This window comes from Triticum dicoccoides, chromosome 5B, assembly GCF_002162155.2.
Source record: "Triticum dicoccoides isolate Atlit2015 ecotype Zavitan chromosome 5B, WEW_v2.0, whole genome shotgun sequence".
Taxonomy (NCBI): domain Eukaryota; kingdom Viridiplantae; phylum Streptophyta; class Magnoliopsida; order Poales; family Poaceae; genus Triticum; species Triticum dicoccoides.
The window spans coordinates 548678601-548683695 of record NC_041389.1 but is presented as its reverse complement, the minus strand read 5'-3'; the positions used below and the strand labels follow the sequence as shown (position 1 = coordinate 548683695).

Below are 5095 nucleotides of genomic sequence, written 5' to 3'. Positions count from 1 at the left end.
ACTGACCTTTTTGGATTCATACCGTGCGCCCCGTGGTTTGACCAGGCGAGTTCACACTGACCACGCCGCTCCGACGTGGACAGGTGAAATGTCAACTCCAAGACACTCTCAACTTGAACCAGAATTCAAAGCTTTGCATTTTTCAGTCACCCCTTTCATTATCAACCTGACATGAGAGCTGGATCTGGTCACCAATTTGTCAAGAAATTAACACTAACCCCTTGTTGCTTGTAAAGACCAGGCATCGATTCAACTTTGCACTTTAACTAACGGCATGTGAGCGTCAGCACCAGAAGTACAGAACAAGGTACGATTAGTACATTCCTTGCCAGAGCACGTACATACTGCACAAGATTTGGGCCTGACCGATCCATGGATCGGTCGTCCCTCGTCTGCTACACTGCGGCCCTGGTCCTTCTCTTCCTGCCGTTGCGGGCGTCCGATGACCGGCTTGTCCCAGGCGAGCGGCTCTTCCCTGGCGCCACCATCGTCTCCGATGACGGTACCTTTGCCTTGGGCTTCTTCAGCCCCTCCAACTCAACTCCGGCCAGCCTGTACTTGGGCATATGGTACAACGGCATAACGGAGCTCACTGTTGTGTGGGTCGCCAACAGGGAGACGTTGGTCACCAATAGCACTTCCTCTGCACCGACACTCTCCCTCACCAACACCTCCAACCTCGTTCTCTCTGATGGTAGCAGCGGCCGTGTAGTTTGGACGACTGATGTGGCCGATGCCTTGAGCTCCGTTGCAGCAGCAGCGGTGCTTGAGAACACCGGCAACCTCGTCGTACGGTCACCGAATGGCATCATGCTGTGGCAGAGCTTCGACCACCTCACCGACACGTTCCTTCCTGAAATGAAGATACAGATAAGCTATGCTACGCGTGGCACCGGCATCCGCCTGGTGTCCTGGAAGGGGCCCGACGACCCATCATCGGGGCGCTTCTCCTACGGAGGCGACCCGGACACGCTCCTCCAGTTATTCCTCTGGGATGGGGCCCGCCCGGTGGCCCGCAGAGGGCCATGGACGGGGTACCTGGTGAAAGGTGAGCACCAATACCAGCAGGTTAATGGCAGCTTGGCCGTCATCATCTCATCTACATGGCCATCGTCGACAACGAGGAGAAGATCTACACCACTTACACAGTCTCTGCTGGCGCCCCACGCACAAGGTATGTGGTGACATACACTGGAGATTACCACCTCCAGAGCTGGAGTAGCAGCTCCTCCACATGGATTATCCTCGACAAGTGGCCGTCCACTGAATGCAACCGGTATGGATTTTGTGGTCCGTACGGCTACTGTGACCAGACAGCGACGCCCATGCCAATGTGCAAGTGCCTCGATGGCTTTGAGCCAGCAAGCACAGATGAGTGGGCAGCTGGTAGGTTCTCGGCAGGGTGCCGGCGAAAGGAGGCACTGCACGGATGCGGTGATGGCTTCCTGGCCTTGGAAGAGATGAAGGCACCAGATAGGTTCACAATTTCCGGCAGGAACATGAACACATTGGAGGACTGTGCATCGGAGTGCAGTCGCAACTGCTCCTGTGTGGCGTATGCATTCATCAACCTAGGCAATGGCATGTTCGGAGGAGATGTGACGCGATGCTTATTGTGGGCCGGGGAGTTGATTGACACTGGGAAGTTCGGCGAAGGGCTTGGCAGCGTCACGCTATATCTCCGGCTTGCAGGCTTAGATGTAGCAGCTGGTACCAAATTTTCTCCCTATTTCTTGTTAATTTGTCTATACCAACCCACTTTCATGATTACATCATTCATTTGCTCTTTTATGGTATGTGTGCATTGCACAGGTAAGAAGACAAAGAGCACTGCAGCTATCATTGTACTGGCAGTTTTAGGAACGGGTGTTGTGGCACTCCTATGCATTTTCGTGGCATGGCTAAAATTCAAAGGTACGCATGCAGTTTTTTCTGATGTGGAAGAAACATATAAGTTTGTATACTATGGTATTGTAATATCGGACTACAAAATCTTATAAAGTCACTGAGTACAGAAAACAATACCAAATACCCCGTACTTAAGTTTCAAGTGTGACTTAGCCAATATGGCATTTTTTGCAAGCAGGCAAGAACAGAAAATGGAGAAAACACAAGAAGCCTACATTTGATGGTATAAGTACCTCTTATGAACTTGGGGAAGGAGGCCCTCCACATGATCGTGAATTTCCATTTGTAAGTTTCGAGGAAATTTCTCTAGCAACAAACAATTTCTCCGAGACATGTATGATTGGACAGGGAGGATTTGGCAAGGTCTACAAGGTAACTTGATCCTTTGGTAAATTCCCATAGTTTATTCTAAAATCAGAAGTTGTTCATATGAAAACAAAGCAGGGTCTAAGTTTCCCATTAAACTTTTTAGGGATTATTAGCTGGGCAAGAAGTTGCTGTCAAGAGGCTAAGTAGTGATTCTCAACAAGGAACAAAGGAATTCAGGAATGAAGTAATTTTAATTGCCAAATTGCAACACAGAAACTTGGTTCGACTTCTCGGATGTTGTGGGGAGGGAGATGAAAAGTTGCTGATCTATGAGTATCTTCCTAACAAAAGCCTAGATGCTACCCTTTTTGGTACATATTTTAGTAGCAACCCACAATTTCACGAAACAACCCAAAGCAAGTTAATTCACGTTTATTTGATGTACAGATGATTCAAGAAGAATGATGTTGGATTGGACATCACGGTTTAATATAATCAAAGGAGTTGCAAAGGGTCTTTTGTATCTCCACCAAGATTCAAGACTAACTATAATTCATAGGGATCTCAAAGCCGGAAATGTTTTGCTAGATGCAAAGATGAAACCGAAGATAGCAGACTTCGGTATGGCGAGGATCTTTGGCAATAACCAACAAGATGCAAGCACCGAACGTGTTGTGGGAACATAGTGAGTAACCTTTTCAGCTTATATAGACCATGTAAACTTGCAATCAAGTTCTAATAATGTGAATGCAATGGTCACACAGTGGATACATGGCCCCAGAATATGCAATGGAAGGTGTCTTCTCCACCAAGTCCGATGTCTACAACTTTGGTGTGCTAGTACTTGAGGTTGTGACTGGTATAAAAAGAAGCTCCAATAGTCACATCATGGGCTTCCCGAGCCTCATTGTGTATGTAAGTGCCCACAAGTTTCTATGAAGTTCCAAAATTTAGAAATAGATCAAGTTTTTGAAGATTCTTTTTGATACTTTTTCTTGTTTCAGTCATGGAATATGTGGAGGGAAGGAAAGACAGAGGATTTGGTGGACACATATATCATGGATATTTGTTCACTGGATGAAGTTTTGATTTGCATCCATGTAGCACTCCTGTGTGTCTAGGATAATCCAGATGACAGGCCACTCATGTCGTCCGTTGTGTTCATCCTAGAGAACGGAAGCACCACACTTCCACCCCCCACTTGCCCTGCCTACTTTACACGACGAAGTGCAGAAATGGAGCAAATTAGAGATGATATCCAGAACTCTGGGACCAGTTTTACTCTCACTGAGATTGAGGGGAGATGAAATAACTATTATTTTATTTAGACATGTCCCAGCGCCTTTCCTAGTGAAACATCTTCCAATTGTTTTTCTAATGGTCAAGCTTCAGCTGTTTGGAAGTCATCATCTTCCAATTCTTTTTACTGTATTTCATTTTGCTGCCCTTTTGATATGGAAAGAAAAAAAATGCTGAGATAATATCATGAACTTTCAAACAGATTTTTTTTAGAAAAGGAGGTTGTACCCCCGGCCTCTGCATCTGGATGATGCATGCAGCCATATTATTAATTATTCACAAAGACCATACAAGGTGATACATCAATAAGCCTGAAGCCACCATCTTGGCAACATCGTCGTTACTCCTATCCCCTTGATGAAGACGTGCCGAACGTCCGGGCCTAAATTTCTTTTCTACAATACACATTACAAACTTCCTTGATTTAGATGGAATTACCACGCGAGTGACAGTTTTATTGTGTCCTCACTAATTTTTACGTAGCTTGATGCACTGGTGCTTGAATTCAGATTTACTTTATCATAAAATTTGCATGTGTAGTGATGAAGCAAAAAACAGTTTGTACTTTCTATGACAGAGTTGGTTAAGCTAAATCAACGAGCAACTATGGGCGAAATAGCACCAATCCTAATTCAACAAATGAGCACTCCTCACCAAAAAAGAAGTTTAGGACAACAATATATTTGTTCTGTCTGTTTTCTCTACTTGTCGTGCCCCCCACCCTCCAATGTCTAAATCCTAGATCCGCCCGTCAACCTCCCGTCTGATGGTCGATGTGTAATGTAGATTATTGTTTCGTCGGGAGGTGGCATTCCCTCGACCCTAATACGTCTTTGGTGATTTTGTTAACATTCACTTTTCATAACTCTAATCTTCCGTAAGCGCTGTGCGCATGGGGAGACAGGGTTGGACAAAGTTAGAGCGCGACATTTAGTGTATGCCAAGCATGTTTTTTACGAGAACAGCAAGAGCTCTGCCTTTGCATTATAGTGGGGAAAAAAGGGTCACACAGTACAATTAGAAGGGTCTATACACCCAGACTACAAGACACACACTCGATCAGCTAGTTTCAAAACAACTCACTCCCATATGCTTGCACTACCCAGCCATCATAGTGGTAGGACAAATAGCCTCATTAAACATTTTAACATCATCAAGAATCAGATTCGCGAAGGCCAGCGGCGTCATCTAGTTATCTTCAAAAACTCTCCGGTTTCGCTCCTTCCAAAGATGCCAAGCAATGTAAGCCGATAGGGTTGTCTTCTCAGCAGCCCTTGTTGGCGCACCTCGTTGCATACAGATCATCTTCAGCCAGTCTGAAATTGAGATTGCCGAGTGCACAGCATTGCACATCCTGCCATTGGTTCCCTGGAAAAGATGCCAAACCTCTCTCGCATAGCAGCATCGCAGCTTTAGATACTCAGCGGACTCCAACTCCTGGTCACACAGCCGGCAAAGAGCATTGTGCTGCCATCCTCTGGCCTGCAGCCGGTCAGCTGTCCAGTTTCTATTCTGCAACAAAAGCCAAATGTAGAATTTCACCTTCCCCTCCAGCTTGCTCCGCCACACTCTTGCAATT

General features: G+C 46.0%; 1 pseudogene; it reads left to right on the top strand.

Annotated features, from left to right (window-relative positions):
* The first annotated feature begins 298 nt into the window (after positions 1 to 298).
* Positions 299 to 3438, top strand: LOC119311509 (annotated as a pseudogene).
* The last annotated feature ends 1657 nt before the right edge of the window (positions 3439 to 5095 follow it).